Raw genomic sequence first — 8082 nt, forward strand, 5'->3', positions numbered from 1 at the left:
TGGTTACATCATTCACTACCCTGCACTGTTAGAATTTCATTCTTAAATTATGATAAAATAACCGGTAGCAATCTGTCTATCCAATTAACCGTAAAGTTTACGGTGAAGAGCATTTCTTACCTTTACGGTTTTGAAACCATTTACAACAAGTATGGTTAAAAATCATGATTGCAAAAAGATACGGTTTTAACCATTTACAACTAGCATGGCTTCAAAACTGTAAAAAAGACATTTAACTACACATAATTCAACAGATTTATGGTGCCGCCATCTCTGCGAGAATGAGAGTATCGTATTCTAATAGACCAGGATTATAAATAAGGGAGTGCATGATACTGGAAACTCTTCATGTGAAAGGAATGGAGGAAATGTCGTGGTGTCAACGCTGGGAGTCGCACCCCTGTTGTGTTGATCAGGACATTAACATATTAGGCCTTTTGAATGTAATATGTACGCAGCTGCGAGGAACTAAGTTACTTTATAATATGGACCTAGTTGATGAAATAAAATTCTGGTTGTTTAACCGTATTAGGTGAAAGCAGTTAATAAACGGTTTTCTCACAGTTTCAATACCACCTTATTTACGGTTATTAGATTGTTTTTGTTGAACATGGTAAAATGACACTTAAATAAATTTTTATTTAATCATTTTTTCTCAGAAATTTCTAATAGTATACAATATTTATGGTGCAAACGTAAAGCATTTTTATGGCAATGAAGTATAGTGTCATTGACATCTAATTAACCTTGAGAAATCTTCAACGTATATTCGTCCATGAAAGTCAATTGCATTTTCTTGTCTCCGAAATAACGACGAAATATGTCCACGAAGCCTTCGCCACGTTCATGACGAAGTTTGTCTTGATATGGAGGTTTCCTTTATGTCCTTGTTTCAAAGTTAGAAAGTTGAGAAGTTGATTTTTACAGCTGCTTATCATTACATGGATCAAGAAATGAATTTTATTTATCAAATAAATCAAATATAATTTCGAAAATGGTTACTTTTAGTTTTGAATAGAAACTCGCTTAAGAAGTTAATGACTTTGCTAAACACTTATAAGCTAATATTAGAAGAAGAACCACCTTCTAAATATCTAAAATCTCAGTATCACATTTTCAGCGCTTCAACTACTCGATCCTCATTATGAATATTTAATCCAAGTAAATTATGATATAGTGTATTTGTTCAGATTAATGTAACTATCATTTATTATTTTCGCAACATCATTAATAAGATGTGCTAAAGCAATAAAATATCTTGCTCGTGTTCCCCTAAACATAAAATATCTGTAGATAAAAATATTTATGAACATGACATTTTTGTGAGGATAATTTTTTTTTATTGCGTATACATTATACCCGAAACTTATTTTTGTCGATTTTATTATCATACAAACAAATGAAAGAATTTCCATGCCTGTTTTATTAAACAACAATAAGGTACCTGGTAGTTCTTTTAATGTCTCTAAACCAATTTAAAAGCAGTTTTTTTTATAATTAGTTCTAGCTATTAGAACATAAATCTATCTTAAGTTAAATACAATATTTCCTTTTCTTTTTAATAAATTGTGCTAAAAGGCTATGTGAAGATGGAATACTCAGATGTGGTTGGAGTTTGTCTAGTAATATTGACCGATTGAAGATAGTGATGAAAACAGAAGATGATGAAAAGAGTTGAAAATGAAAACCGGTATCATAACTAATATCAAGCTTTTATTTTAATATATTTGCAGAGCTCTAGATTAAAAAATTAAACATTTTTCATAAGAATTTCGGTTGAATAAATTTTGCATATTAATATAATAAGGACATGCCATGGGAGACAAATCCCCCATGACCTGCCTAATCAAAAGCCAAATTAAAAGTACGTGTAATTTGTTCCCAACGGACACAGGAGAAGCAATGGTAGGAGATCCAAAATTGGCGAATTATCAAATATAACATAGCTAAAACAAAGCCAACCCCGCATATCAATATTGGGTTTAAGGAATACCTTTGCAATCACGAGTCGCCAACAAAATTATGGGAATTATTACTACCATGCAACTGAAACATTTCTGCGGATTAAAAATTTAGAATAGAAAGTTATTTGTGATTTTTGTTTTCGATTAGGCGTGGCAGTGAATTAATAAGTCTGCATGAAATAAAAAGCGTCTAATGAAATAAAAAGCGTTCGTTACATTGATTGATAAAAAAAGAACAAATATTTCATATTTGTTTTAAAAGATTAAGTCTTTGATTTATTTTAAATATAATTCGATTAATAAAAATAAGCTTAAGTAATTAAAGATATTTTAAAAGATAGGAAATAAATATGTAATGACAATTGTGGCATCACAGACTAAATATTTAATCAATAATCTATTATATATAATTCTCTTACGTGGCTCCCAAATTTTGGCTGTATTTCTTTTCCGCCGGTGGCAACGTTTGCTTTGTCTTGAAAACACCAAAGCATTCTGCCTTTTAATGATGTGTTTCTGATCTAAAATATATTATTCTCTTACGTGGCTCCCAAATTTTGGCTGAAGTACTTTGTACAACTAAATAAGATTCTTTTCACAACACTTAAATACTTACTTAATTTTCTTTATTCATAGAGAAAACAGTCGGCAAAGAATTCTGTTAGGTTAAAAAACATTTCGCTAAAAAAAATAATGAATTCTAAAAGAAATAAAATTAAACAACTTAAAAAATAAAAATGCTGTTGCCAGCCATGGAATTTTTTGAAAGTTAACTTAGCAACATAAATCAAAATGACATAGAAGCGCAACTAGATCAAAATTATGATACCTGAGAGCTTGACGTAACAAATCCTTCAATTCTAAAAGTGTTGTATTGCCAAATTCCCAAATAAACAATTGTGTTCTTAACGAAATTCGATAAAAAGTTTCAAATAAACAATCTACTTCTACAACTGCTTCTTGAAGAACTTGGCTCATTGATTAAAAATTATGTTTTAATTTTACAGTACTAACTTTACTTTGACTTTCATTATTGCTATGACCCTCTTTCATTACATTTTACAACTTCATGCTAAATTTGGGGTTCTTAAGTTGTTTTGTGGTTGAATACAGACATTTAGAAATGTGTACATAAAAAAAAATATTTAGAGGTTAAGAGTTGCATCAGAAAATTTGGAATTGTTGACGTTGAACTTAACAATAGAAACAATCGTTTTTGTGAAAAATTGAATTGTATTGTTGACATCAAAACTAAAAATATTGTGTTTCAACTTAACAATACTACCTTAATTTATACTTTAGAATTGCCTGGGAGAAATTTGAATTGTTAGCAGTGACTTAAACAAAAAGTTTTATTTTAACTGACAAATACTATATCATAATTTAAACTTTTTCTATGACTATACTCATTTTCTTACGCTTTTCTTTGTTTTGTATACATTTTATTTTTTTGTGATAAAATAAAAAAACTTATAGTTGTTCTGCTTCTGAACACTGATGAAAAGACAAAATGATGGGCTTCATCAATAATCAGAAATATATACATTTATTTTACAAATTCCATATTATTAAGGTGGCGCCCTTCAGAGAATTAAAAATACAAAATTATCTTCATCAAAGCCGATGCTTTACATCTGGCGTTCAGTGGCAGACTACTATTTCATATTGTTTTGCAGCGCATGGCTTTAGCCCTCTGGTGGGAAAGACTTTAAAACAAAACTTACAACAGTTACTTTTCTCAACAACTGAAATTTAGAATAGTGTGATTAAGAAAAATATGTGAACTGTTTGCAATTTCAAATTAATATTGAAATGTACAGGTTTAGAATTTTCTACAGTGAAAAGTTTTCGGAACTTCAGTATTCAAAAAAAGTATACAAAAACTAGACGTTAAGAACGTATCGAATGAGCGAGCAAAGCGAGCATTGGATTGCGAAGCATTTCGAAATGAAGTGTGAAAGCAGTTCCGGGGGTTGGTGAGCGCCAGCGAGCAGGGGGCGAAGCCTCCTAGTAACTTAGAAAAATAGCTAGTTAATGAATTCATTAATTATATAAAAATCACCTTTTACAACAAACTAATCAAGACTATCAAGTCAAATTTTTATTAATTTTTTTAATTAAATGTTTGAAACCATTTCAGTCAGTTAACCAATTTCAATTAACAGGAATGAGTTTTCAGTAAAAATATGTTTTTTGGATCTCAATTGTCTAATAATGACGTCTTTTTCATTCTTTAGAAAACATCTTTCGCCATTTCGTTTGACATAAAAATAGAAGCTATACCATCAGTCTTCATAAATTTAAAAGTTAAAAAAAAACTGCTTGTTTCAAGTTAGTAGTTCGTTGGTTTTAATTTATTTTAATGGAGCTCTCGAGACAAAATTCACTCAAATGTTTTTTCAGCTTCATTTGCACTACGCGACGGGATGATTTATAGAAACTGAAACCAGAAATAAAGTTGCCCATTAAACTAAAAGAGGCAATAAATTAACACTCGTGAAACCACACCTTACTCATAAATTAATTACAATGTTTGTCGGCTACTTAAAATAGAGTTTTCCTTAGAGAAAATAATTATTAAAATGAATTGCATAAAGGAAAGAGAATAAAATGCTGTTATTGACTGGAGCTCCAATTTTTAAAATGCTAATTTTCAAGTATAAAACACGATAAATGCATTCTAGTTTTATGCAAACTTTTATAATTCCCATTTTTTTATAAGAAAAAAGAAGAAACAAGCAGCAAGGAGATAGTGGAAAATAATAATAACAATATATTAAGGTTTTTTTTCTGCAACACTGTTGTACTTTCTAATCTAAAATTATGGTAAAATATCCGACAGCTGTCAATCTATACAATTAATCTCAAAATTTACGGTCGAAAACACTTTTTGCCTTTATGGTTTTGAAACCATTTATAACTAATTCTGTGAAAAAAAAGCATGAATACAAAACTATGCGGTTTTAAGCCATTTACAACTAGTATAGTTTCAAAATCGCGATATAGAAACTTAACTAAATATTTAGGATGGTTTATCAGCTTTATACTGCTGCCATCTATGCGTGAATGAGGGTATCGTATTTTAATAGCCTAGAGTCACAAATTAGGGAGTGCTGGATACTGAAAACTCTTCCTGTGTTGAAAAGAATGGAGAAAATATTATGGTGTCACAGCTGGAACTCGAACCTCTGTTCCAGCGGTCATGATATTAGCAGATTTGCGCTCTATGCTTTTATTTATACTCATCTGCATGGAACTATGGGGCTTCATTTGGTGAGACTATTTGTTGCGATAAAATTCTGTTTGTGTAACCGTAATATATGAAAACAGTAGATAAACGGCTTTTCTCGCTGTTAGTGGTTTGAATATCATCTTCCTTAAGGTTATATAAGTGTTTTGTTTGAATATGGTAAAATATCAATTAAATTGTAATTTCACCCTTTTTTCTGAGAAATTTCTAGCAGTGTAAATATTTTACATGATATGTAAAGAATAAAAACAAAATTGCTCTTAAAAATGTAAGAAAAAAAAACGTCTGTTAAAATTTTTGCATTAATTCGCCTTTGAAAAATATAAATAAGATTCGCGATTTTCCACTAAGGAAATGCATCAAATAGTTTTATGATAGTTTTTGAAAAACATTAATTGTATAAATAAATTTAAACAAACTTTAATTTAATTTTAACAAATTATTTAACTGATTAAAGTGCTATAATCTTAATTAAATGCTCAAATTTAAATTAAAAATAATAAAATTTTGATATCTCTTGCACCAATTTGATTAATTGTTGGAAACAAATAGAAACAAATAAAATAAGAATTAATCGTTCATAACAGATTTTCAAGTCTTTTCTATAAGTTTAACAAAATGTACAATTAACTAAATAATGAAGTAAATTAACATTATGATAGTCTTAGAAAGTTAATTAAATTAATTTATTTCGGTAAATATTTGTTAGCATCTGTTTATATCTATAATTTAACAATTTGTTTCTATAGTACTTTTGAACCTGGTTTACATGAGAACAATCGGTGCTGTTATCTACTGAAAACTACCATTGGGGGGATTTTGACCTCTATTAGAAAACGAACATAAATATTTGATATTTAATTCAAATTCCATCATAAATTGCTAGAAAAAATAATTTTTACTAGTGTTAACAATCTGCAGTATTTTAACTGGGGTATAATTTTTAATATATAAAAAATATGCCTTTAATTTTAAGAAGTATAAAACCATCATAAAACAATCGAGTGTTGTATAACATGCCGTGACATGCCATTTAGATAGTGGCTTATGATTTGAAATAAAAGCTATTAACCTAAATGCCTTGGCATTTTTCACAAATAGGCCTAAGGTATGATGAAAACTTTTATTTTGTGTCGGCAGAAAGTATATTAACGGTGGTTTGTAGTTTCAGAAAAGTCTAAAGGCTTGGATTCTTAGGACAGGACGCCGTCAGCTGGAAATCAGCGCTAACCCCTTATTGGTCCATTTGTGAGTTTGATAGTATACGTCATCCAATGGTCATCTTGAACTACAATTGCCGTCCAACTCAACTGCAGTTGGATTACAACGTGACGTTAACCCCAGAAGCAATGGTGGACAACATCCAACAGCACATTGAAATCAGCCAAGATTTTGATTTCGACATTAAACATAGCTTCTTCATTAAACATAGCACTCTTCATTTAGCTCAGCTATAATGTGTTTTTTCTTGGACGAAGTCATTATTTGTTCTCTAAAACACTGGTCGACAAAAACAAACTCATTACAAATTCAAAATAAGTATTTGTTTACGTTATTAACGCATGCGCAATGAGAGATAATGTCTGCGTTGGACCGACTGCTCACGCTGAACTAACAAAAAAGTATTTTTTTGGCGTCAGCTCTGCGTCAACTTTCCGCTGACGCCTAGATAAGGCGCTAGTTCTAAGAAACCAGGCCTTGAGCTAACAAACCAGTATTTTGTTGGCGTCAGCGGGACGTTGACGTTCCGCTGACGCCCAGATAAGGCGCTTGTCCTAAGAAACCAGACCTTAAGAGAGCAAGCAAAAAGTTTCTTTGTAGAAAATGTAAGTATCTCAATTAGTTGATTGAATGAGATTGAGAATTTCGAGAAATATGTGAAATCTCACACGTTAGATTTATTGAAATTTGAGAAAAATGGCTAAACTGACAAAATTTAGATTATCATAACTAAAATTGGTCACTGTACGAAATAGTTCGTTCAGTTTATAATCGCTAAAAAAATACGCTACAAAAAAGTGACTTTTCCAGAGAGATTTTTAGTATTTTAAATATGCTAAAGTTTCCACATTTCCAAATAGTACTCATGATGTAGACATATTTGCTTAGTTTACATTTATATATAAGAATATCTTTTTTGAATCAAGTACTAGAACACTTAAAAAAAATAAGGACTGGGTAGTTTTAACTTTGGCTTTTGGAAGGATTGTTTTTATAATTCAACTACGCTTGAAATTCCTTTTTGCCATTAAAAGGAAACAAGTTTTTAGGATGTAAAAGAGGTCTATTTGGACATTTTTGTCTTACAAAGGAACGTAACGCCATCTTCGCCAAGTTACTTTGCTCATTGTCTTTTTCTAGATATATCAAACAGTTCCAAAAAAATATTTGTTCTGAAATTCCACAGCCACGAATAATTCTTATCAAAATTTCATAATCTTTTTACCCTATGTACTGAATAAATTTTTAAGTGCTGCTTAGCTGCAAGAACTGCTTAGTGAATTTTCTTTGTTTTTGCTGTTATAAAAAATACATAAGAATTTTTCACAAACATTTGCCCTTTCTCGAATGGTTTAGCAAGTTAACCATTTCTAGCCGATTGCCAGTTCATAGTTTGAAGCAATCTGAATAGAAACAATTGACAATTTCGTAAACAATTATGAATGGCTGGCGAGAAGCAGTATTAATTTGAGAGAGATTTCATTTGTGAAAAAAGACAAATCGTACTGTATCGATCTAGATAGTCCAGCAGCTTGCTCGAATAAAATAAAGATGAGCAATGGAAGAGAAACAGTGTACAATATCCAAATAATACACCCTAAGCTCTATAGCGGTCATTTAGACCAAAATGGCAGTTCTAGGTAAATT

Source organism: Parasteatoda tepidariorum, chromosome 6 (assembly GCF_982258835.1).
Source record: "Parasteatoda tepidariorum strain Cologne lab strain chromosome 6, Ptep-v5.0, whole genome shotgun sequence".
In the NCBI taxonomy this organism is placed as follows: Eukaryota; Metazoa; Arthropoda; class Arachnida; order Araneae; family Theridiidae; genus Parasteatoda; species Parasteatoda tepidariorum.